Source organism: Lycium barbarum, chromosome 4 (assembly GCF_019175385.1).
Source record: "Lycium barbarum isolate Lr01 chromosome 4, ASM1917538v2, whole genome shotgun sequence".
Lineage (NCBI taxonomy): Eukaryota > Viridiplantae > Streptophyta > Magnoliopsida > Solanales > Solanaceae > Lycium > Lycium barbarum.
This window is the reverse complement of record NC_083340.1, coordinates 27,986,985-28,001,078: the sequence shown is the minus strand read 5'-3', so window position 1 is coordinate 28,001,078 and position 14,094 is coordinate 27,986,985.

Genomic DNA, 14,094 nt, shown 5'->3' with positions numbered 1-14,094 from the left:
ATTATTTTTCTTTTTTATTTTTTAAAAACAAATAGTTTTTTTTTAATTTCCATGTAGTTGCCATTGTGACATTATTTATCCACGTGGATAACACTTGATAATATTTTTATATAAAATGGAGAGTGTAGATCACATGCCATTCAAGAATAATTTGAGGTGTGTTTTGGAAACTAGATAGTGATAGTTTAAGTAGTTTTCTCAATCTTCTGATAGTTTAAGTATGAAACTAAAAAAAGTGATAGTTGAGGTATGATTTTGACCTTTTATCACTAATGTTTTTGATGTTGTTGCTTTATCGATGACAGTATTTTCTAAAACTTTTGAGTTGCGTTAGTGATAGTCTGTTTCAGAACTTTACATATCCAAATTTAGTTTGTCACTCCCTCCCGTGCTTTTCACTTGTCATTTAAGATTTTGACACATCAGTTAAGAAAATCATGTAATTAATTATAAGAGGTATTTGAGTAAATTACCCGTATTTTTAAATGCATGGCTATACGCCTTATGTAGGGAGTAGTATTAAGGGTGAATAATAATAATAATAATGATGATGGTGTCATTTCAATTTTCTTAAGCGACAAATATTTTGGACCAAAATTGTTTTTTTCTACTGTATAGAAGAGTAGGTTTGGAGGTAGGATCGTCCACCAAGGGCAATCTTGTCATTTATCAAAAAGGTATTGCTATGTCTGTTGTACAATAATGCTATGGGAAAGAGTACCTTCTACTATTTTGATCAAAAAATTCATCTCATTTAATTGTGAAACAAATGTCCTTGATGTACTTTGTTTCTCAATGGAAGGATCTAAACCTGTCAACCGGTTTAACCGGAACCGGACCGGTAACCGGTTAGGGAACCGGACGGTTTTCGGTTAAAAAACCGGAACCGTTTAACCAGTTCCGGTTTAACCGGTTTACCGGTTTGAAACCTCAAACCGGAACCGGTCCGGTTCAAAGTCTCCAAAACCTTTTTTTTTGTTTTTTGTATTATATATATTATAGTATTTATTAGTATATTGTAGGTATATTTACATATGTTATACAAGTTTATAAGTAAAGTTTAAATATTTACTGACTAACAAGCTAACAGCAAGTCAGCAATACAGAATATACGTATATACATATATATATATATATATATTAAGTTATATCATATATGCTTAAGTTATAGTGTTATACTACATATACTTAAAATATAGTAAGAATATACGTATATATATCAATATACTTAGGTTATATAACTTATATATATATATATAGATATATGTTTAAGTTATATACTATATGTTGACACCTAATTTTGGCTCGACGTGCTTAAAATTAACGTTTTGGGGGGCCCTGATTCGTTAAAGAGCACGAAATACATTTTTTATACATTTTTTACATTTTTTCAACAATTTATTGATGATTATCCTTATTTTAGGAATTTTCTCAATTTATTGTCATTTTTTCAAGAATCATTATTTTGCACATGTACAGCGTAATACTACCATTTTTTTTGTGCAATTAATAATTGTTTCTTAATTTTATAGCAATACATTTTCATATCATAGACATTAATGTTTATATTTTATACTTGCGTTATTATTTATACATGTATTAATTAACTATATTTTAGTACAGTCTGACAGTGCAGAGAAAATCGGAGTAACTAATTTTTTAACGCAGAGTAAAATCCGATCAAGTCAAGGTTTCATCATTTTAAAAAAAAAAAAGGATTAAGGTAAGCATTGAGGAGACAAAAGGGTGCAATCTTCTATTCTTTGGACAAAACAGGGGCCATTTTGCATTATAAGAAAAGGGAGGGGTATTCATCTTCTACATAATACACACACACACAAACACTCAGATTGCTAAATCTAATAAAAACATTTCCCATCTCCCTCCACTCTCCAGCCGCCATCTCCCGCACACCACCACTCCACTGAACCCACAGCCGACCACCACCGTCTCCACCACCAGCCACGCTCCACCAGCCCACTACGCCCTCCGTTCTCTAACGCCCCGCTGCCCCACTTCGTCTCTTTCTCTCTCTCTTCCCGTCGCCGCCAACAACCACCACTGTTCTCTATCCACCGCCAAGCCAACCTCGACGAACTCCCACCGTCGGAGCTCCGGCAGAAAAAAAAAACCACCACGAGCACCACCCCACTGGCCGAAAACTTCCATTAAAATCGGTGACTGTGTTGTCTTCTCCAACGGCTCCACCATGTTCTGTGTTTTCTTTTAAATTTTCGTACAAGCATGTTGGGATATGTTTGCTTGCTGTGTTGGACTGATTCTTTAATTTTTTTTTATTTTTTTATTTATAAAACTTTATGTTGGTTTGCTGCATGATTTGGCGTAATAGAGATGACCAATTGGTATGAACTTCTATTTTAAGTTTCTGTTGGGTTATTTGCTATTCTAATTTTATCAAGTGAGCCACATGCTCATGTGTTGATCTAGATATGTTTTAGCTGCTGCATCTTAATGACCATTGTTGCTATTTGGATTGATATACTGCCTTGTTTCCGTTTGAGAAATGGTTGTCCCGTTTTTTACTACATTCTCCATCACTGCTGTTGTTACATTAAACCACTGCTAAATTTGTTACTGTCTTTAAGAAACTGAAATGTCTGCTTCAAGTAATTAATTTAAAGGCACTACTAATGCAATAGGGTAATAGGGGCCATGTTTTTCCATAAAAGTACAAATGAAAAGGAAGACACAATCATGGGGTATTTTTTTTGCATTAATTGGTTGGGTATTTTATTGGGGTTTGAAATGCTGAAAAATGGCAGAAAAAGCTCACGGGCTATGAGGCCTTTTTATAGTAGGGGTCTACTTCTTTGTTTATAGTTCATTTTTTTATTTTTTATTTTTATTTGTTGCTGCTGTTGTAATATAGATATGGCTAATTTGCTATTGGTTTTGTACTACATTCATTCCTGTTATGTTGCATTCAGAGTGATTTTACATTTCTTTTTACTAAATAAATGTTGCTTTGTAAAAAAAATTATTTGGGCGAATACTAAACCCAAATGGCCGATGAAGAAATTTCCGTCGATTTCCAAGGCCTTCCATGTACAAAGACGGGTTTTTATTTTAAGTTTATTCATTATTCCTTTAATTCATCCGATAGTTATTTATTTTCTTACTAACATTTTTATTAAGTCTCACGCAGGTATCCGGAGTTACTTTTTGAAGATGACACTCAAAAGAAGTTCAAATAGCTTCTTAAATTCTTTGTTTATATTTTCTTTTACATTCTTAAATTATGCAAGCATAAAATATAGTGAAACTTTACTTTTTAGGGTGTAGGTTGGTTGTATTTATTTATGATCTGCTTAGGTGATTTAAATTTTATGTGTTTTAGACAAATTAATTTTTAGGCAGTTGTTATTTTTGTAGCTAATATTCTTATAGTTATCATGTTTCGCTAGAGTTTTAATTCAATAGTTTAACACACTTAAGTGAATAAATAGGGTGATTTGCCTCAATATTTAGGCTTTAGAATGTACTCTCATAATTAATTGATCAGACGTACATACTTAACTAGTTAAATTAGTTAACTCACTTCGAGTGCAAAATAATTTCATGTCCATTTTCTTTTTATACCTTTGTCACATACCCAAGTTTCTAAGTTGCACATAACCTTTTTTAAAAAAAAGTAATTATTATATCACATATGTAAAAAATACATATTGCACGATTATTTATGTGAATAGTCATATTAGTTATTCTTTAGTCTAAATTCTACTAATTTTTGTAAGTAATAATCAAACCTTTTACACATCCCTCGAATAGTTAAATTGGTCCAGCCGGGAACCACATTTGTGGATTCTGAAGGATGCCTAACACCTTCCCTTCGGAATAATTTGAACCCTTACCTAGAATCTCACTTATTTTCGTAGACCATGTTAAGCTGCATATATTAATAATTTATAGGTACCCTAGTATACCTTAAATGCTAGGTGGCGACTCTGTATATAATTAATTATTTCAGAGCTCCATAAGTTGTGCTTTGTTTAGCCTTTGGTAAAAATGGGGTGCAACACTATATATATATATATATATATATATATATACCTAAAATATAGTAAGAATATACTTATATATATCAATATATGTATCAATATACTTAGGTTATATAACTTAATATATATAAATATGTTTAAGTTATATATAGCTTATATATATGTATAACTTAATATATATATATATATATATATATATATATATATATATATATATATATAACTAAAATAACTAAAATATACTAAGAATATACTTATAATATATAGTATACTATAAGTATATTCTTAATATATTTTAGTTATTTTTCAAATATATAACTTTTTAGTTTTTAATTTAAGTATATTCTAGGTATCTTCCTAACTTAATAAAAGTAAAAATATGAACACAAGTAAATAGAAGAAAGCTCAATGAGCCATATATTTTATTCATTCTTGGATAACATTTATTTGCAAGTTGTAGTTTTTTTTAACTTGCAAATAATACATGAGTTGTACAGAAATAGTAGAATAATAAAATCACCAATTTTGAACCATTTCGTTAATTTCCCCCACATCATATTCGGTCATGGAAATATCTTCAAAGTCTTCCATTTGGTCCGGTCCACTAGCTATCAAATCTTCAATTTCTTCCTCTTCGCCTTCCTCCGCTTCTAAGTTTTGGTTGCGTCGCTCCGATCTAATCCAATCGCGAATGCACACTAGTACTTGCAAGCTAAAGCCGGATAATGAATGTCTATGGTCTCCAATTTGCTGTCTTCCTTGGCTAAATGCGCTCTCCGAAGCCACGGTTGATACTTGAACCGTAAGGATATCTCGAGCCATTCTTGAAAGTACTGGATAACTTGCCTTGTACTTCTTCCACCATGCTAAGACGTCCAAGTCATCCAGTTCCTTGATATCCACATTTGGCTGCATCAAATAAAAGTTATATTCATCAAAGTTTGCAGTACAAGAAGAAGTTGACTGTGAATGTAAAACTTTTAAACCCGACAAGCCCTTTTTGCTACTCTGAGAAGTAGTAGGGCGTGGAGCAACGGGTGTAGCACGTTCTTCCAAACTAGAATAATGAGTAAAAACTTTTCTAAACTCATCATCAATAGCGAGTTCGGCTTCAGCTAAAGATGGTTGAACTCGCTCTTCAATTTCTAAAAATGTATAAATTTGACTAACCAAATTTTTAGTATAAGATACTTTTAAACAAGGATTTAAAAGAGAACCCAATATAAATAAAGTTGGGATGGGAAAAAAATACTTCTTAAATTTGATTATCATTTCAAAAATAGCCACTTGATAACCGGGTTTATATTTATACTCTTGTAAAACTCTAGCTATTTTCTCGAAGTAGGCTAAAATTTCGGTTACCGTGGGATAAAATTGTCTAGAAAAAGCAAGAGTTGCATTATAAAATTTTTCTAAGAGGTCAACACATTCTTTAACATCTTCGCAATGCGAATAATTTAACCAATCATCACTATCAGTATTATATTTGTTGTGAACTTGTTGTATGGGAATCCTATACTCATATGCTTGTTGTAGCATAATGTAAGTGTAGTTCTACCTAGTCTCAATTTCTACTTGAATTTTCTTAGGTCTAAGGTTATTTTCCACACAAGCATTCTTAAAATCTCTAATTCTTCCCCTATTAGCATTACAAAAAAGAAACGCAACCGCATCTCTAACTTTTTGAACAGAATCTTCAAAATGCACAAGACCATCTTTAACAATTAAATTTAAAATGTGACAACTACATCTTACATGAAAAATATTTCTTAGCGAAGGGTTTAGTTCTCTTTTTATAAGTCCTATCGCCTTTGTATTATTAGAAGCATTATCTAAAGCAATACAAAGTGTTTTTTCTATAAATGTTAAAAAATCTCATAATAGTAGACATTGAATCTGCTAAAATTTTTCCATCGTGACGACCTTTCCCTTCATCATATAAAAAAGCTATAATTCTTTTTTGCATAACCCAGTTGTCATCAACCCAATGACATGTAATAGCAAAAAAATCTAACTTGTTAAGACTAAGACCCAAATCAGCGGTAAAACAAACATTACAATTTAAAGAATTAAATACATGGCGCAAATAAAATCTATATTTTTTAAACAAATCTATAACATCGGCTCTTCGGAAACAGCCATCCTACCTTGGTAGGAGTAAGGTCTGCGTACATTCTACCCTCCCCAGACCCCACGATGTGGGATTTCACTGGGTTGTTTATAACATCGGCTCTACAAGTACTTCTAGGAATTCCCTCAAATAACGGATTATAACAAAGTTGAATGTAAGTAACAAACCCCAAACCTGAGGGAAAGGAAAATGGTAAACAATCATAAACTACCATTTTAGCTATTTCTACACGCTCTTTTTTCTTGTCATACTTAAAATTTCTACCGGTTCGTGGGTCTATCGTCATTTGAATACCCTCACATTTGAACCCGTTTGCTCTCCCCAAACATCCATATGTTTGGTTCTCATATGACCATTTAGTGTACCCGTTCCACCATCCTTACCAGATCCTTGCTTGAAACTAAATACTTGTCCACATAGGGTACATGTAGCTGATTGGTTTTCCCTATTCTTAGTCATAAATTTTCAAACTTTAGCAGTTGGCTTACGAGTTCTAGGCGGTTTGTCTTGTGTATGTGATTGTGCAGGACATGTATCTCCTATGGGATTTTCGGGGGGTTGTGTTTCATCATCATCATCATCTTCATTAAAAGTGTCGGTAAAATGTTGTTGCATTGCCTCATGACCTAAAAGTGGATTATTTCCACCAACATCAATACCTAAATTAGGTGTTTCTTCCACAAATGTTTCCTCATTAAGCCCACCCCTAACAATACCACTACTACTACCGGCACCACGTCTTAATCTCTTTGACATTATTAAATAGAATTAATTTAAATCACAATCAAATAAATCACAAGAAAATAAATTGCTAGAATTAAATTGCGTAAATTAAATTGCGAAAAATAAATTGCTAGAATTAAATTGCGAAAAATAAAGATAGAGTTGGAACGAAGGTACCAAATTACCGGATTAATTTCCAACAAAGTGAAGGCGGCTAGAATTGCAAATCCACCAAAGCTACTTCGGATTGGTGCAAAATCACCAACTCCACCAACACTATTATAATTGAAAAATTAATAATTGAAAGTTGAAACTATAATAAGACTTTGTGACTAATTATTGCAAAGTAACTATAATTGAGAGATTGAGATTTGAGAGAAAGAGAAGAAGAGTGAATTGGTGTGAATTAAAATGAAAATGAAGAAGGGTTTATATAGGGGTGGGGGATGGGTTAAAGTGTTAAAAAAAAAGTTTGGGGGGTTGGGGGGCCGAAAATTAATTTTATGACCGTTTGGCAACGACCATTTTTGCAAATGGACCGTTGCCAACGGTCCATTAACAGACAAAGGCCCAACGTCAACGACTATAATTTTTTTTTTATTTCACCAGTTTAACCGGTTCGGTTCCGATTTTACCGGTTTAACCGATTCCGGTTTCAAAAAAATCAGAACCGGACCGGTAATAATTAAACGGTTACCCGGAACCGGTTAACCGGTTCTATCGGTTCCGGTTCCGGTTACTGGTTTTAACCGGTTTAACCGAACCGGTTGACGGGTTTATCAAGGATCCACAGGTAGGTCCATTCTCCCATGCAACATCTGATACGTGTGAAGCAGAAAGGTCATGTTGCGGATATGTGTGACAGATGAACAGATTTAGCTTCAGAGCTGCTATATATGCTCTTAAGGAGAAGTTTATTATTCATTTTCTTTTTTTCAATGTTTCAAGAGCTTTTATTTTCTCCTTTCTTTTCGAATATATTAAGCTGTTTTCAGTTTTTTGAAGTGTTTGACTGGCCAGTTTAAAGCCATTTTGTGCTTAAAATAAACCCAAAAAAATAATTAAGCCAGTTTGGCTTAACTTATCTAAAGCAGCTTATAAGCCAAAAAAAAAATAAGTTGGGCTACCCCAACTTATTTTTTTTAACTTATAAGCTACTTTTTTTAAGCCCATCCAAACAGGCTCTAAATCTCAGGACAATTCAGTATTTTGGTCCTTTTCTTATTAAAATGTTGAAGATTGTACGTGCAAAAATAAATTACTATTAGCCAATAACTGAAGGTTGGATAAATACATAAATTTAGGAGATTATAGATGCAACCCAACAAAAAAAAATTAGTAAAATGATCTACAATCACAATTTTTTCCACGGTAATCACCAAGTTAAAAAAAGAAAAAGAAAGCTCAGCGTGTGTACTTAAGATTTTTCCAATGCATGTATGAATCTCATAAGATAAATTGCAGCATATCATTTATGTCAATTCCATTTATTATATTTTCTTGAGACAAACCAAAAATCCAATTAAAAGATACCAAATTTTACTTCAAAATGATGATTATTCTTGAAGTCAAATCTAAAAAAATTAATTGAGAAAATTAATAAAATGATGTTTAGGCGTAAAAAACTTTTGGAGACCACGTGGCTATTTTAGTTCATTCATTTTGTTTTACTTAGTTATTGTAGCAATACGATATGTCAATCAAATTTTTTATTTCCACAGTCCATCAATTTGTAGCTAAATTTATTTTTTAGACCCCTCTCAAGTATATCCCAAATAAAAAATGTAGTAGTATGTAATTATCAAATATTCTGTTGTAAAAAATTGAGTTTAATATCTCAAAAATAAAATTTTAATCCATTATTTTGTTATATATTAATGAGTCATTATTTTATCATATTAATGTGTTTTATGCAAATTGAATATGGCCATTGAATGACTACTATTGGCCGTTTCCTTCCCTTAGTTTGGCAAATGGTATTTGACCATTGTCATTAATCTTTACTCATATTTATATTAATAATATTATATTAATATAGCCTTAATGGATAATGAATACAATTCAGCCATGAATGGTCTTTAGACCGTTGGAGTTCTTATTCTTGGTAGATTTTCATTCCCTATATAATATTTTTTTAGGATAAAACTTGATAATATATTTTGTATTGCTGGGTTTATATAAGATAAATCTTTGTTAGATTCTGGCTCCTAGTTTTGAACTAGAAGAGCTTGTTGAATCCTGGGGGATACACCCATACCGAGTGAAATATCCTTAAGGACAGTGCCATTGACATGCCTCAAGCTACGAAGAATGCTCTACAAGTGTTCGTGATCAAGTATTTTCCTCAAGCTTAGAAGAAGTTCCTACAAGTGTTCGTGATGAAGAAAAGTCCCTACACATGTTAGCGATGAAGTATTTTTCGTAAGATTTCCAACAATCTTAAGGATATCTTCACTCTCTATTCTTACGGAAAAATTGAAAGAGTTAACTTAGTACAATCTGTCTAAGTTTCAGGTACGCGTTTGCTAAAAATTTGAATGTTAAACGTACTTTATAAGAGGTAGATGAATTTAAGGCGATACATATAATCTCCTTGCTATTTTAGAAGTATTTATGAATGCATATTATTTGCTAGTACAGACTTGTAGATTGTTAATGTGTATGTGCATCTAGTATGGTGAGAGATATTGCGCTTTAACTTCTTGATTGTTGGTTTTGTGTAGTATATATATGGAAAACAAATACGTAAAGTTTTGGTTGGAACAAAGTGTTTATGAAGTTTTAAACCTTCAATTTTGAAATTTCTGAAGTGATAAAATGTATTGGAAGACCATAATATTGTATTTTTGTGAAATTACTTTAGGATCTAAGCATATCTATGTTTATCATCTAGCTAGTTCCTCTAATTTACTGGAAGTTTATGGTGATTATGCATTATAGAAGCCTTCTCATATATGACAGAAATCGATGGGAAAGGAAGCATATGCATACTTATTTTTATGAGTGAAAATCTCATTATTGAAGCTTTACACAATTGAGATTTTGTGGCAAAATATTTGCGTTGGAATTCATCAAAGTGTACTTTTGATAAATTTACTTTAGGCATCGAAAGGCGTTATTTTTTTTTAATAATTTGTTACGACTGATTTAATTATATTATATAAATATGATATATTTATGTGCAAGTCAATCTTTTAGCTTTGTAGCCTTTGCATTTAGGAAAAAAAAATAGTATTTGATTATGGAAATAAAATTAACACTAACAAAATTCTCTTAGCATGAGGTGGTTCTTGACAAAGTTGATTTCATGTGTCAATTGATATGATATTGAAATTTTACAATGTAAATATCGAGCCTTTAGTGAGATAACAATTGTTTTGTGTGTGACAAATTAAGCCATCGTACTCCTAAAATGTTGAAGAAGATTAGGAGAATTGACAATCCCGCTAAGTGAAAATAATTTTGGCTAAGCGGATGATATAACTGTTGTGGTCATTTCTCAAGTAAATCTTGTGGCTAATGTGAGAGTTTGAGTGTTAGACTTTGGTGTTACTAAGCATATTCTACACCCAAGTTGAAGAAGAAAAATAATTTATTTATGTTGGTGATTCTAGAACTATTCAAGTTCTTAGAATGGAAAAATTCTTCTTAAAATTATTTTTGGAAAAATTATTGGCATTAGCTGGGGTAATTTATATTTCTATTATTTGAGCCAATAATTTTATTCTTGTGGAATTACTAAAAAAACTTGAAGAGAAGATTTTATTTGAGTATGATAAGGTTGTATCAACCAAAATAATAATTTAATGGGCAATGAGTATTGTCATCATAGTTTGTTTATTTGTGTTTACTATTTTTAAATAATATAAAAAAACTAGTATTTGTATTATTTCTTATCCAACTCTTGATAAAAACATTATTTTCTTAAAATATATATATTGATAATGGCATAGTGTGGGTAACTATAGAAAATCGTTCGGGTGAAGTTATACTATTAGTTTGTTTTTTATAAGATGAAATCTCTTATGAGAAATTAGTAATACTTCTTATGAGTTATGAAAATATTATTCCCTTATCGTAGAATTTCTGGAAATGTGGGGGTTATGATGTCTTATGACTTATGAAAAATATTATTTTCCGATGAAAAATATTATTTTCCTGTTTTAAATTTTTTGAAAATGTGGGGGTCACGGTGTCTTACTAAAGTTATGTTTGGAGAATTTTTTGAAAAAAAAATGATAACATCTGGTGGTGTTGTTCGAAATGCTTTTGAAAATATAAAGTTTGATAAGAAGCAAATGATGGTAAAGTGTTTGCTAAATTAATATTTATTGTACTAGAGGGGTACAATGATGTTAAGTGGATTTATGGTTATGTGTTCACCCTTTGTGGAGGTGTAATATCATGAAAATCAGCCAAGTAGACCATAATGAAATATGAGTATGGTTTGGAGTTGGCTGGTAATGAGACTTCTCAGTGAGTATTAAGGTTGAGTTAAAACCAACGTGTCTATATATTGCGGTTGCCAAGCAGTGTTAGCTGTAGTGAATATTCGGTGGCAATAAAACATATTCGTTTGGAACATAAAGTGATAAAACTTATGAGATGAAATTATTATGTGATGTCTGAGGTGAATTTGACCGATTCACAAGACTAAAAGAAACATCGAGGGGAATGAGACTTTTGTCATTTGAGAAGATTAACAATGATGGTAACCCAACCTATGTGATTAGAGATCCCATGAATTAGGTTCATATGGGTAATAACAAGTCATTAGTTGATCATAAGTGCACTATTAAACTATGTCCCTTCCTATGGTGTGTGAATATAGTGCAAATCTGCAAGACAAAGTGAGGTTGAGCTATAAACTCTTAATCCATTACTATATCCTTTATAGGTGGTGTATTGCTCTGCAGAATACACTTGATGGGTGGACCTATATGAGTGTGGAGTGGTGCCGCTTCTATGAAATTGTGACGGATTTCTAGAGCACTCATGAATACCAGGACACGCGCATGACCTCTTAGCGCAAAACCGCGATAACGACAAAGATTGTGCGAGTATAATGTGATAGAATAAGACCCTGGCTTACAAATGAATTCTTGGTTCATAGAAGTTCTAAACTTCACCAATTGTTCTGCAAGTTAATCTTATTTTATCTAGGTCTGGTTCATAGTCTACAAGACACCAAATTCGACGCATTGTACTCATATGTGAAAATCCAGCAAAACATCTTATTTTATTCTATTTCTTTTATTCTTTTTGAGATAGTGGGGGATTGTTGTGAAAAATTGAGTTTAATATCTCAAAAAGAAAATTTTAATCCATTATTGTGTTATATATTAATGAGTCATTATTTTATCATATTAATGTGTTTTATGCAAATTGAATATGGCCATTGAATGACTACTATTGGCCGTTTCCTTCCCTTAGTTTGGCAAATGGTATTTGACCATTGTCATTAATCTTTACTCATATTTATTATTAATAATATTATATTAATATAGCCTTAATGGATAATGAATACAATTCAGCCATGAATGGTCTTTAGACCGTTGGAGTTCTTATTCTTGGTAGATTTTCATTCCCTATATAATATTTTTTTAGGATAACACTTGATAATATATTTTGTATTGCTGGGTTTATATAAGATAAATCTTTGTTAGATTCTGGCTCCTAGTTTTGAACTAGAAGAGCTTGTTGAATCCTGGGGGATACACCCATACCGGGTGAAATATCCTTAAGGACAGTGCCATTGACATGCCTCAAGCTACGAAGAATGCTCTACAAGTGTTCGTGATCAAGTATTTTCCTCAAGCTTAGAAGAAGTTCCTACAAGTGTTCGTGATGAAGAGAAGTCCCTACAAGTGTTCGTAATGAAGAAAAGTCCCTACACATGTTAGCGATGAAGTATTTTTCGTAAGATTTCCAACATATTCACCTCAAAACTTTTTAAAATCTATTATTTATTTATTTGCTCAAATTAATTTTATAAATATATGACATGACAAGTAATGTAATTTGATAAGACAACTAAATTCAGCATATATATCAAACAATTTGAAAAACCTTATTACAGTATATGCATACTTTGAATAAAAAATTGACTTATAATTAGAATAATGATTTTTTGATGTCAAATATAAAAATACTCCATCCGTTCTATATTATATGATATTTTTTGGTTGAGCACACTCCATAAGAAACACACTCACTCTTAGAAACTAGGAGGTGTTTTCATTAAATTATCCTTAATTAAATAATACATATTTAATATGATTGCTTGGTTATGTAAAAATCCACTTATTTAATAGGGTAAATTTTTTTTAAAAATATTAATACCTTTTTTATTATATAAAAGATCATTTATGGCTAAATGGAAAAGCTAAAAATTACCACATAATATAAACGTGAGGAAATAAATATAATACTCTATGTACTTGATAGATTTAGGCTTTTATAATTATATATGCAAACTTAAATCCTCACAAGATAAAAGAGCCTAGCTAGAAAGTGAACAAGCTTTACTTGTTTAATACTACCCAAGTTTGAGTTGAATCAAGTTATCTTTCGGAACATTTATTTATATATTAATATATTTGATTAACAATTTTGTAAAAAAGTTAAAGTAAAGAAGATTCGCACATGAAGTATCATAATTTTTTGTTGATATTATTATAATACATACCTTAAGTGAGGAATTTTTTTAAAAAATATCATAAGGTAAGCAAACATGTATATTCTCTGCACATATTTAAGAAAATATATGAATTTTGTATTTTAAAATGATAATGAAAAGGCTTCTACATATTCATATTTTATTTCTTTCCTACAGAGGATTAATTTCTATTCTTAGGTGTCTTACTTTGGTTCCTTTTATTGTGTACTTCAAGGAATTACAATATTACATTATATAATAATAAATCGCAGGTAATATATACCCTAAAAGAAAGAGCTTCAATTTAAAAAATCTGACAATTAGGTTCACCGTATAAGGTTTATTTACAACAACAATGAAATCCAATATTAATAACTAAAGAACTTACAAAATATTACAAGTCTTATGACTTTCTTGCTGTTGAGAAGGAAAGTACCACTTCCACATAAATACTTAGAATCGTTCTTTTGACTTCAATAAACATACAATTAAATCTTTTACGAACACAATGAAATAAACTATAAGAGCAACAAAAATAAAGTGAAGATTTATTTTAATTTAGC